The 14,033-nt window shown below is 43.0% G+C and overlaps 1 protein-coding gene across 1 annotated transcript in view; it reads left to right on the top strand.

Moving 5' to 3' along the window:
• Positions 1–2,736: 2,736 nt before the first annotated feature.
• Positions 2,737–14,033, top strand: part of LOC115537184 (toll-like receptor 13) — a 33,738-nt gene continuing 22,441 nt past the window's right edge. Inside the window, exon 1 of the mRNA XM_030348900.1 lies at positions 2,737–2,883. The gene's annotated coding sequence lies outside the window, so the exon portion shown is untranslated. The remainder of the gene's footprint in view (positions 2,884–14,033) is intronic.

Genomic DNA, 14,033 nt, shown 5'->3' with positions numbered 1-14,033 from the left:
GATAAGCGAGCTCCATGCGGTGTCCGACCACAGGGACTGCTGTACTTTTTCTCCGTAAGGGTTGAAGGTGGTTCTTCTCCCCAACCAAGCCTTCTTGCCAAGGTGCTGTCTGATTTCCAACTGTCCCTGACCATAGAGCCGCAGTTCCTTCCTGTCTCAGCAGTGGACCAGCTAGCACTCTGCCCTGTAAGGGCCCTGTCAGAGTGTATCAGCGCACTAAGCCGCTAAGAAAGTCAGACCAGCTCTTTGTATGTTTTCACACTAGTTGTTTGGGTTCTTTCTCACCGAGTTGTGGACACCCTCCAGCAAGGTTACACCCTTTCGGGCGCTCCTGCCTCCTCCAGGAATCAAGCACAATCCCGCAGCGTGTCGACCTTTTGGGCTTTGTGGCGGGGAGCCTCTTTTGCCATCATATGCTTGGCAGCCACTTGGTCCTCCCACTCCACGTTCACCAGATTTTACCGTCTGAATGTGGCAGCGGGACCCTCCTTCGCGGAGCAGGTACTTGGCGTGGCTAGGACTCAGAGGTAACTCTGAGCCCTAAATTGGTCAGCCTTGCGTCTTGCGGGCTGACCTGGACTGCTTATCTGCACAGAGTTGGCCCTTGCACCTGGCGGGGCTATACCTGTGTTCCGGGGTTGGGTCTTGGATCTGGCAGACCCGCCGAAGCAGCCTTCTGCCTTTCAGGCTTGGCCTTTGCGCCTTGCGGGGCATCATCCCAATTGGCATGTAAATAGTGTACATTTGTAAATAGCTCTTTGGGTTCACATGGTGTTGGGTATGCTTCACATCCGCTGTGTTGCGCTTTCAAAATAAAAACATCCGATATTTTGCGGTATAATTTTTGGGTGGGACAAATCTGCCTGTCTCGAAAATTGGTGGGGACACGTCCCCTCCGTCCCCCCCGGTTCCTACGCCCTTGCAAGTGGGTTCCCCGTACAGTAGGGTCATCAGACGTCCTCTTTTGCCCGACATGTCCTCTTTTTGAGACCTAAAAATGTGTCCGGGCGGAATTTCAAAATTGTCCGGGATTTATTAAAACCTCATACATGTTCACATTGAATTTGTGTTGCGTTTCTCTGGGTCGTTCACAAACTAGTTAGGCTACGCCCTCGATCCCGTACTCAGTTATATTGGTTTTGCATTGGTGGAAGTGAGAAGGGGGAGTGGTGAAGAAGAGCCTTCGGATTGCATGGTTTGATTGTAGAGTTATCCTCATGTTTTGTATTTCTTTTTTTTGTGTTATTGTTTCATAGGGACAAACATTAACACATTTCTCAAGAGAGTCCTGGCCAAGAAGGCAGCATACAAACATTTAAAGTTTCACATTAAAAACAACAAAAACACAAAATTTCACACTAAAAACAAGACACAAAACACAATAAAAAGTCACAAAGCATCTATCTAATTGGCAGTAAGTAAATGGACTGCATTTATATAGCGCTTTTCTAACCATTGGCCACTCAAAGCGCTTTACAATATTGCCTCACATTCACCATTCACGCACACATTCACGCACCGACGGCGGGGTCAACAATGCAAGGCGACAGCCAGCTCGTCGGGAGCTAACAGTCAGGGTTAGGTGCCTTGCTCAAGGACAACAGACACTCAGCTAGGAGGAGCCGGGGATCGAACCAACAACCTTCAGGTTACCAGCCAACCCGCTCTACCTCCTGAGCTACTGCCGCCCGCATATTCCTCTACTGGTGTTACTTCGGCCAATAGCCTATGCAGCGTTGTTTCGGGCCAATAAAGCACATTATTATACATTAGTCACCATGTCTGTTGACACATTTGTATCATACCCCCCCCCCCCAATCAGGTCACCCTAATTTATCATATCAGACCCCCGTCACAACCCTAACCAAACCCCTGCCGCCGCTCTCGCCAACAAAATATCACTCTGAACTCAGTTCTAAACCCGAGAGCCCTGGAAATATGATCTGAGGTTCTTGGACGCAGTGAAATAATCGGGTAATATCATTAGTTATGATACATTTAATTAATATCTCATAATGCATTATGAACACTGCTTCTGAGGATAACGCTTGTTCTCAAGTGAGTATAAGAATTATTATAATTCCTATTAAATCTTTCCAAATTTGGTACATCCAATTTCATAATTTCAGCAGTAAATACATGATTGTTCTTAAGAAACCCTTATTAACCTGTATCTTCCAAGCATAATTGGATTGATGTGGTAAAGTATGGATCGACCTTTTCCTGGTATGTGAGTGTTGTAAGTCATCCAGCCTGCAACTAGAGAAGCTAGCCTATGAGGTGAGAGGAAAGCCAAATAAGTTTAGTAAGATATGGGATAATTCGTGCAATTTCCAGAAAGTAATCAAGAAAAGAAAGAGTCATAGAATAAGTGACTGTAGAAAGGAAAATCCGATGGTTCACATTGATGTGAAAAATATGAGCCGTCCTTTTTACATAATAAAATGTCCGAGAATTAAAAGGAGAAATTATTGTTTGAAAAAAGTTAAGCAGAACTCAGTGAGTGATGTTCTCTAAAGTTGACCAATAGGTCAACTAAAGTTGTCTGGTCGCAAATCCTGGGGATGTGAAACACTATGGTGTGTGTGTGTGTGTGTGTGTGTGTGTGTGTGTGTGTGTGTGTGTGTGTGTGTGTGTGTGTGTGTGTGTGTGTGTCGAAAAAAAGGCAGAAGTTAAAACAAGAAGAGACCGTTCCCAGTGAGGTAATTACCCTTTTCTAACATAACTACTAGCGTTTGCTTCCTCATTTCTAACCCAATGGATCACATACAAAGGTCATTTCCAGCCAGCTTTTGGCAAAAACATCTTATTTTGAGTTCCCATATGCATCGGGAAGGAGACAACAATGAGAAACATTTGTTTTTGCGGAATTTGGTTTGTTGGGTAAGTACATTATAATACACTTCTAAATGCTAATTTCTGTGTGTTTATTATATTATATTTCTGTGTGTTTATTATAGGCCGATATATTATATTTAGTGTGTTTATTATATTAACATATTACACTAAATAATGTTTTTTCTTCATTGTGTATCTGGATTTGTTTATTGTGTTAACAACAAGCAATTACAAGTATTTTGTCGATTGTTAACAGTCAAGGTATAGGGCTGGGCGATTTTTTCGGTTTAATCGATTAATTTGCATTTTTTCTTTCCTACGGTTTGTGAAATGGCTGAACCGAAAAATCGCGATTTAAAAACAGTTCCAGACTCTTCCGATTTGTTTTGCTGAATAGACTCCGTATAGCCTCCTCTCTCACTTTCCAGAACGCGCGCAAAACTCAGCCTACTGCAATCACATTCACCTCGCCCCCGACAGACTTGGGGGAGAGCCGGGTCGATTGAAACACTTTTCAGTTAAACGTCTTTTGCAAAGATGACGTTATGTATACAAATAATTTGTGATCAACAACTCACATGTGTGTTCTCTTAGTTACAAGCAGTGGTGTAGTCTACGTGATACGCAGGTATACGCCGTATACCCACTAGGAACGCACCAGGATTTGCGTATACCCACTTAAAAATGTGCACGGATACGTATCAATCGTCTTGTGACAGATCTTTCACTTCTGTGTTTATTTTTCGGAAATATCGGTTGGGTATAACTGCAATAAAATACTTTAAGCAGGGGAAGTTATCTCCTACATTCACCATTCATAAAATTCCCGCTGCGTGCTCGCGCTCTGCCCTATCTCTGTTACGAAGCGCGAAGCTGCCCCTGCATCTCTGCACGTTAGTTGGCGGGCCGAGCCCCTCCTTCTCGCGTGTGTGTGCGTGCGTGCGTGCGTGCGTGCGTGTGTGTCCAGTCCTCCCATATTAATGTGTAAACCACATAATAAGTAGTCAACAGAAGACAATGTTTTAATCCCACTTTATATCTCCTTGTTACTTTTAGATGAGAACCCCTGACCAGCCTTTCAGACTGGGTGTCAGGCTAGGGAATTTAAAAACAGGCATCCTTGGTTAGAGTGGAGGGAAAAAAAGTTATAGGTAAATGTCAGCCAACATACAGTTGGTATACACAATTGAAATTCATAATGTTAATCACTATGCAAATGAGAGTATAGCTAATCATGGTCATTTTTAAGGTGCAGTAATTTCACACTTTTACACAATTCAATTACTGTATGGTATGTTAGATAACAACAGTAAGAGCTCAAATTAGAGCAATTGAAAGAGTGAAACATTAGTCTCCTGTCATCTCCTTCTCATGCACTGGTTAGCCATGGATGTAAACAGTTCATTCAATTATTTTGAGTAGATTTTGTCCTTGTTTAGCATGTGCTATTGCTACTATAGATATACAAAGGACAACTTGTCATTTTTGTGTTCTATTTGTTCATACTGTTATTAAAACTGATAAACCTACTCAGCTTTCCATGATTGTTGATAATCGTTATACTCTTAAATCAGCGGGTTGTAGACCCCTGCGTTGGTGAGTGTGGTGCGACACCCCATAAGCGCCACACACGTACATGGGTTTCAATGGAATTTGTTTACAGAAAAACAGAAAAAAAAAGAGGTTTAAATCGAAAATCGTCCATTAGTTAGAAAAAATCGAGATTTTATTTTTAGGCCAAATCGCCCAGCCCTAAGTCAAGGGAACTCGCAGGGCATTATACATATAGCATGCATCCACACATTGGTTTTGAACAAAATGTGCTGAACACAGTTGGAACACTGGTACATCAACCAGGGACTCGCGATCAGTGTTGGTCAAGTTACTTGGATAAGTAATTAGTTACTGATTACTGATTACTTATCCAAGAAAGTAATCCAGTTACTTTACTGATTACTTATTTTCTAATTACTAATAATTTTACTAATTACTTTACTTGGTTACCTTTCAAAAACAAACTAGCTATACACAACCTGAATACGCTTTTTTAAAACTTGTTTTTAGTCTCAATCTTTTTAACTATGCACATTGCGAACAAAAAAAATAATTAAATGCAACAGTCTCATTTGAATAAAATCGTTTTGGTGTATACACACACCTTCATTCGAATAGATGTAAATAAAATATAGCAATAAAATAATTAAAACCAAAGTCTCTATTAACATTTACATCTTTTAACAGTTGCAGTGCAGAGAGGAGTAATGCGTTTACCAAAACAGAAAATGCTGTTGCATGCCACATGTCAAAGAGTATGTGTTTGAACTGTGTGTGTGTGGAAGGATGTGTTTCTCTGAGTGTCTGGATGTGAATGTCACTGTGTTTGTGTGTATGGAGGGGACTGCCTCTATGTTTTTGTGGGATTGAGGTTTGCTTCTACGTGTATGTGATCTGTGTGTATGTATGTAGAGCAGGGGTGCCCAACCAGTCGATCGCGGTCTACCAGTAGACCGCCGACAGATCCCAAGTCGACCGCGAGGGGTGAAGAAGAAAAAGAAAAAAGTTTTCTTTTTTAATAAAATAAAAAAAAATTAAATAAAATGTTCACCCTGAGTGGGAGGAAGATTATTGATTATTGTTGAGAAGGTGCCGTGCGCAGACGGAATGGAACCCCCACTGAAGTCCGTATGTTCACGATACAACCCCCCCCCCCCCCCCCCCCCCCCCCCGCTTGAAGGTAGGTTTGCAATGTTGACACTAGGCTGGTAGATCTCGGGAGGTTGGCTACTTGAAAAGTAGATCTTGGGTCAAAAAAGGTTGGGCACCCCTGATGTATACGGAAAAAAAAAAGGGGTCGTGTAACCGTTTACAATTTTTTGTAACCGTTCACACCCCTAGTCCATATGATGAATGAATTTCTTCGATCTCTGCTTCAATTACATCCTAGGTGTGCCTGCCTCTAATTCTCTTACATGCTAGCGCAGCCTTGTAGCGCTGTAAAGTGGAATTAATCCAGTGAACCGTCACTCCCATAAAACGTATATCATTCTTCGTCCAAATGTCAGCAGTAGTGGAAACAAAGTCTACATCTCCGAGTGCAGCCTTCAAATGACCTTCCATCATGTTGTATTCTCTCTCAAGGTATACTACAAATGACTTTCTCTGCGGCAGCTTGACACCGCTTTTGGTTGGTATTTTTTCTACGATGCGTCGTAATGAATCAGAGTCTACAGTGGAAATGGGCAACATCTCCTCGACGATATAGCCAGCAACAAGCTTCTTCAGTTTGCTGACACTGTTAAGTCTATTTTCACCTGTAAGCAGGAGAGGGTCCCTCTGTTGCTGCAGCGGTCATGTCGGGATTTCGGGGGTGTCTCAGTGAGTTTCACATTCTTGTGCCGGCTTGCTAGGTGCTTGCTCAGATTTGAGGTGGAATTTTTCGCTGTAGACAAAATCTTTCTTCCCACGCAGAGTGTACAGCGGACGTTAATGTTTTTTACATCTTTTACCGAGTCAAACTCAATGTAATGTCTGAACTTCCTTGAATTACTATAAATGCTCCATGTTCGCTCTCTCTTCCGCACGCCATGTCTTGCACACACGTGTCCAGGCCTCGACATTAACGGTTGCCCGCTTGCCCGGGGCATCCAGCCAGTCCCCGACCAGTCCCAGGCTGAAGGGCCAGGAGGAGCGACTTCATCTGCTCCATGTCAGATGCCAATTGGTCCACCTTGGAGGACAGCCCGTCCCTCGCCTTCTTTCTTGGGGGGGCACCTTTAGCGGCAGCTCCGCTGTGCCGGAGCTGAGCGCGACCGGGCAGATGTTGGGGGAGCCCCGTTAAGACAGAGGGGTCGTCGGCTATCGCCCGCTGCTCCACCCCTGCTAGCCTAGCCAGTCTAAGTGCCCACGCAAGGGGGCTGCAATTCATGCAGGCACTGGCAGTGAGGCCAGCACTTCCCAGTGAACGGAATCAATTAGCCCGAGCATGAGCGCTGCTGCTAAAAGTAACAGAAAAGCCAAAAAGAGGCAGCGTTACCGGGAGTGAGAACACTGCCTTCACCAGTAACTAACAACTCGTAATCAGCTTGAGCGTAAGCACTGCTGCTAAAACGGAAGAAACAAAACCAAATAAAACGTTACCGGGAGCGGGGGCGAGAGCGCTGCCTTCACCGGTAAGTTCTGAAAAGTAGATGGTGGTTAGAAAAGCAACACACCAGACAATAACTGTACGTCGTCCACACCAGAAGCGAATTGAGCTACCAAATCGCCGGAAGTCATTCACTTTCTATGGGCAAGAGCGACCAAAGTGACCAAAGCGACCAACGCTACCAGCGGCCAAAGTTGAGCGACCAGAGCGTCCAAAAAAAGTTGAAAACTGTTGAACTTTATGCAAATTACTATGACGCGTTTCAGCGGCCAGACACTGACAGCCAATCGTAATGTAGACGCTCTTCGCTTGCGTGGATCCCAGGGAACACTGAACACCGGCACTTTGGTTCCTATACCTACTGTTTTGGTTCCTACTTACTACAAAATGCCGACGGAAAAAATAATCGCGGCTGTAACTGGGCACCTGGTGTTGTACGATCCGAGCCTTTTTCATTTCAGAGATTGCAACAAAAAGGCTCTGGCCTGGGCGGAGGTGTCACAAGTGGTTGGTTGGTCTGTATGTGAGTTAATGAAACGTTTGAGATTATTGTAAAATAGGCGCGATACATATGTAACCGAGATCCTATCATACTAATCTCCCTTGCTCTGAATGGGACGATATCGTTTTCAAATATCGAAAATACATACGTTGTGCAAAGGAATAATACTTGTGCAAAGGAATAATGCACGCATAATGCAATAATAATGCAAATGAATGAAGTGTCACTTCAATGCAGTTTAATAGAGGATAGACAGCTGACAAATGACCATTTAGCAGACGCTTTTATCCAAAGCGACTTGCAATAAGTACATTTGTCATAAGAAGTGAAACGATATATATCGCTGTCAGTGACAGTGATAATGACAGCTGTGTTTTCTGTTTTGTGTTCAATAGTTAATGAGTGCAACATCCATAGTGATTTTTAGGGATGCACGATATATCGGCAATGTTATTGTCATCGGCCGATGTTAGTAATTTTTAACATATCGGCATCGGCTCGATAAGTAAAACTGGTCCGATATTAACAGCCGATAATTATTTCAGTCTAGTTGCCGTTGTTTGTTTTTTGCACATGCGCAGCTTGTTTGGTCATGTGACAATGTCAGTGATGCAGCCAGCAGAGACGCACGAGGAGAGGCATACAGGCGTGTTTGTTCCCTGTGTTTTGTTAACTGAAAATAATCTGAAAGAAATTAAGTAGAAAAAAGAATCAATGTCGGCCGTTTGGACATTTTTTACGGTATCAAACGAAGACACTCGAATTGCAGTATGCAATACGTGCAAAGCCCAAGTAATGCGCAGAGAATGCCGTGTGAAATCATTCAACACCACCAATTTAATGAGTCATTTGAAAACCCGCCATCCAAAAGTTCACATACAATGCCAGGGAGCTAAAGTTGCTAGCAAGCAGCCCAAAACGAAAACCACAGCAGCCGCAGTTGGGAGCCCAATACAGCAAGCATTCGACCAATCAAAGAAATTTGCCAAGGACAGCGCGAAGGCCAAGTCAATCATGAACAAGGTAATGGAAATGATGGCTCTTGACGACCAGCCATTTTCCATAGTGGAGGACCGAGGCTTTCGTCAGCTGATGGAGCACATTGAACCCCGCTACAGCCTTCCAAGTCGCCGTTACTTTTCAGACGTTTCCCTCCCTGCTTTGTACGAAGTGGTAGCCACTAGGGATGGGCCGATAGTCGATTCTATCGACTATCGACGATAGATAGATTCCATCGTCGATCGTCTCAAGTAGCCGATAAAAAGGCGATAATTATATTTTAATAATTAATTTGTAAGCGCTGTGGTAGCTATTTTTTCAACTTAAAAAGCCCTGCAAATTGTAATTGAAATTAACTGGCACCGGTGGAAAACATACTATGTAGCGCTGACCTGCCGTATTCACTCACTGCTGTGAGAGGAGAGGGGAGGGGCTCGAAACCTACCGGTCTGCTCGCACGGCGAAATAACATCACACCCCGCTGCACCATTTCCGGGTCACAGCTGTGGTACATGAGCTGTGTTCGAAATCGTTCCCTATTCACTCACTCACTATTCCCTATAGTGTTCATGATATAGTGCACTACATAGGGAACGAACAAACGAGAATTCGGACACTACGCTGAACATTTCTAAACGTCATTTGCGTCAGTAAATGCGCCGGGTATTTGTGTGACGCAGACAGATGCGCCCAGATCATGTAAACAAACCGGGCACTCTCGAGGAAAGCTGGAGGTTGTATCGATGTTGAATGTTACATTTCCTTGAATAAGGTTTTTCTTATTAATTTTGAATGTTTCATTTTCTTGTTAAATCCCAAATAAATTGTTGATATTTCTAAACGAAAGCCGGAGACTCCATCATTAAATGTATTCGTTTTCGCCGCTTGCGGTTATTGAGCTTCTTCTTCTCCTCCGGAAAAACACGACCGCATTGCATTGTGGTATATGGGAGTAACACGTAGGGAACATCATATGTACACTCACATTTTGGGTATTTTAAGTGCACTATATAGTGCATGAAATTAACCAGTGAGAATCCGAACACTACAAAATAGCGAGCACCCTATATAGTGCACTATATCCGTGATATGGAACGATTTCGAACACAGCTATGAGCTGTGTGTCATCAGCGTGTGTCATCATGACAGCGCCGACGCATCGAAATTTAGGCCGTTTCTCAATTCGCGTACTTGTGCGTGCTCGTGCGCTCGTGGACTCGTGAAACGTCATCAGTCGTTGCCTGAGCACTGTTCCAATTCGAAGCACGCATCAAGCGAGTACTGTCGTAAAACCCGGAAGTGTTCTTGATGCGTGCTCGACCTCGCCGTTTCACCGAGCATGCATCGGAGGTGGCTCGTGTGTACTTGCAATCGCTATAAATCCCAGGATGCATTTCGCACTCGCAGCAGTACGATGGCGGACAATATGGAGAAGACGCACAACTGTAGCTTAAGTTACTCTTAACATATATATATTTATTTATATAATATATAATATAATAATAATAATAATATAAGATAATATATAAATATATATATATAAAGTCGTGTGTGTCTATAGCTTATACACATGACAGGACACGCATATCTTTTAAATTTTTATTCATTCAGAATATTTACATACTATGAAAGAGGCTGGGATTTTGTTTTATATCATTTGTTTATATTGTTCAGTAGTAGTATATGCCTAAATGAGGCCGTAGCACAGTTAACGGACGAGCAGAGGTGGTGACGTCATCGAGTCCGCTGCTGTTCCAATTGCAGGTACGTACTCGCGTGCTCGCAAGTCTGTGCTTGAAGTACGGACTTGCCAAGTACGTACTTGCAAGTCATCGAGTCCGTAGTACGTGTGCTAGGAATTGAGAAACGGCTCTCAATCAGCGGAGGCTCACGGCTCACGCTGGTCCAAGGGGAAGACCATCGTATTCGTTTTTTTAAGAAAAATTTCGAAAAATAAGAACGTGATTTTCTTCAAAGTGATAAATTATTATAAATAATTTATATTATAAAATTGTTATAAAGTTGCCCCCCCCCCGATAGTATCGACTATCGGCGATCGCTAGGGGGGCGCTATCGGACGATGGAAGCTTGTAGACGATTGCCCAACCCTAGTAGCCACACATATCCACAAGCTATTGGACAGCAGTGTGAATGACATTAGCTTCACGACAGATATATGGACCTCCAACATCAGTTAGATGAGTATGTTAAGCCTGACAGCTCAATGGATTGATGACGACTTTGAAATGAGAAGAGCTGTGTTACATGCACAAGAATTTGCTGGGTCGCATACATGGACTGCCATAGCTAGTGCATTTGACGGCATGTTTGCTCAGTGGAAAATACCGAAAATGTGCATGTTGTGCTTCGTGACAACGCACGAAATATGCAGAAGGCAATGGACGAGTGCAGTGTTAAAAGCCTGGGCTGCATGGCTCATTCACTGCAGCTGGCAGTGCATGACGGAGTGCTAAGCCAGCGAAGCATCTCTGATTGTGTGGCTATTGGAAGGAAAATAGTTGGACATTTTAAGCACTCTCAACTTGCCAGCTCTCGGCTGAGAGACATACAGAAAGAGTTGGGCATGAAAAACAAGATGCTACAACAGGATGTCGTAACCGGATGGAACAATACTTTTTTCATGATGCAAAGTCCACTTTACTACTTGGCAACGATCCTGGACCCGAGGTACAAAGACCGCTATTTTGACACCGTCACCAAGCTAATGGCAGTAAATATGCTTCAGATGGAAGTGGACAAAGTGATGCACAGCGACAGTGCCACGGGGACACCCGACACAGAAGATCCGCAGGAAAAGAGGTGGCGTACTGAAAGTACGCGGCAGTCGCTACTGGACATGCATGATGAAATTCTGGAGGAAAACTCAACAGTGCAACAGCTGGCGGGCCTAACAAGCAAAACAAGTGTGCAGGTATATTATTATTTATTATATATATAGTACTTTTTATCAATGTACTGTAAATTCTCTAGATCTACTAAATTAATTGATTTACTTAAATTAAAAAGTCGATTGTGTAAAAGTATCTATTTTAGTAATGCTACACTGCCCCCTTGAGGTTGACCTATAGTCCTGGTCATCTGCTCAGAGCAGAGTAAAACAAAACTTTTAAGGAGAGGAGGATAATGTTATAATGTCCTGTTTCCTGAGAATTTTCCAGGCATGTAGTTAAACACTTGACTTGTCTATATTCCGATAGGTGCATGGCTATCTGAGTGAGCCCCCCATCCCCAGAAATGAGAGCCCACTGCAGTATTGGAAAAGCAACATGTCCCGCTTCCCTGCCCTGGCCAAAGCAGCACGCAAGTACCTTTCGGCTCCATGTACAAGTGTCGACAGTGAACGTCTCTTCTCCGCTGCATCACATGTTGTCGATGAAAAGAGAAATAGGATCCAATGCGAGAAAGCAGAAATGCTTCTCTTTGTCAAGAAAAAATTGCCTTTGCTGGTGAAGTAGGCCTGGACTAACCCTACAGTAAAACACTTTCAATGTTTTCATTATTGTTCGTCATGGTTCAAATTATTGTTCAGTCATGGTTCTAATATTTATGTTTTTGTTATGGATGCCCTGTTGTTGAAGAAACAATGTATTTCAAAGTTTTGTTAAAATAAAGAAATAAATTACTTGTCTTTTTCATATTCACAGTGTTGACATGTTCTTCAGTATACAAAATCATCATAGAAACTTGTTTTTATACCAATATCGACATCGGCAAATATCGGTTATCGGCCATAACAGCAATATTAATATCGGATATCGGTATCGGTCGAAATTTTCATATCGGTGCATCCCTAGTGATTTTGATACAAAGTGATGATAAGCGGGAGTACCTATAGAAAATATTTGCGAACTAGAACGTTCTTAAGCGGGAATCATTAGGGGTCCAAGCCAACAGGTTGGAACCCTATTGTTTTTGTAAGGATTATTATTAGGGGTCCAAGCCAACAGGTTGGATCCCTATTGTTTTTGTAAGGATTTTTATTATTCTTCACGCCTTAGAAGTGGTACCACAGCCCAAACCGTAAATGGTGCACACACGCCAATTTCATGACTAGATCCAGGTACGGCACCGCTATTCAGATAACCAAATCCAGACACGCCGGTCACTAGGTGGCGCTATACCCAGGAATACGCGTTTGGGGCTATAACTCCCACACCGAACCTCCCACAGTCAAAAACTTGTACCCACATATTCACTGGAGTCTGCTGCATCTTTTGGCATAGGCCACGCCCATTTGCGTCTATAATTTTTTTTCCGCAAAATCGCGAAAACCGCTAAACTGTATTTTCGCTACTCCTCCCACATTTCTTGACCAATCAACACCAAACTTTGCACACGACATCTTCAGACGCAAAGATGAGTTCGAACACTTTTTTGATCCGACCTTCGACGACGAAACAGTAGTGTTTTAAATATTGGTTTATTAGCTAAATTAGACGTGGAAAATCTAAAATCCCAAAAAATCCAAAATTAGACATCAGATCGAGTCCAAATTTCACAAACATGTTGGTGCTAACCTTAATGGCGTTCGAATAAAAATTCGGAAAATTACGCCCTAAGGGGGCGCAATAAACGAGGAAATTGTATATCTTGTAATTGGCCCAAGGAATGTTCTTCAAACTATAAGTAAACCATCAAGGGGCAAACCCGAGTCTATATAGAAAATATGGCCAAGAATTATTAATGTGGGCGGGAGTTATTTGGCAAAGGAAAATTGTCTTTGGAAAATTTCGCCAACAGGGCGGCGCCAGAAAACGACGACATTGTATATCTCCTATTTGGCCAATGGAATGTTCTGAAAACGCGTTTTAGGCGATAACTACCACACCGAAGCTCCCACAGTCAAAAACGTTATACGCACAGATTCACTGGAGTCAGCTGCATATTTTGGCATAGGCCACGCCCATTTGGGTCAGTATTTTCTATCAGTAAAAACTATTTTGATCCAACCGTCGACGACTAAACGGTAGCGGAAAATGCGTTTGGGGCCGAAACTCCCACACCGAACCTCTCACAGTCAAACATTTATATGCACAGGTTGTTCACGGTAGCGTTTTGAATACTTGCTTCGCGTTGTGCCGTCGAAATTCACATTTCTTGTCGCGTTGTGCCGGCAAAATGCACATATTTTGGACCCCTGCATAACTGCTTGCAGTTCTAGTTTTCATTTGCTCTCATACCACCAATCTAACCAACCAATCGCGTGTAGTCATGCTTTAAACAAAACACGTTTTTGAAATCGTCACATACACAAACTAATCGAAATGACAAGGGACATCTCTTGTCTATTATCCCTCCATTCCCCACTATTCACGGAGCCTGAGGGGAATCATTTTAAATTAAATAGTCTAGATAGATAGATAGCCTTGTCAAGTCTTTATTAATACCAAACGACACAAATCGTCGGGAATTCATTTAGGTGATTCGGATCACACAGGAGGACTGTAGCCTACAAGACCACACAGAACAAGGGAGACAAGTCTGACTGGACATACACAAAATACATCACATTAAAACTACACATGTTGA

Source organism: Gadus morhua, chromosome 23 (assembly GCF_902167405.1).
Source record: "Gadus morhua chromosome 23, gadMor3.0, whole genome shotgun sequence".
Taxonomy (NCBI): domain Eukaryota; kingdom Metazoa; phylum Chordata; class Actinopteri; order Gadiformes; family Gadidae; genus Gadus; species Gadus morhua.
Note: the sequence above shows the minus strand (reverse complement) of the source record. Positions and strands in the feature narration are given on the sequence as shown.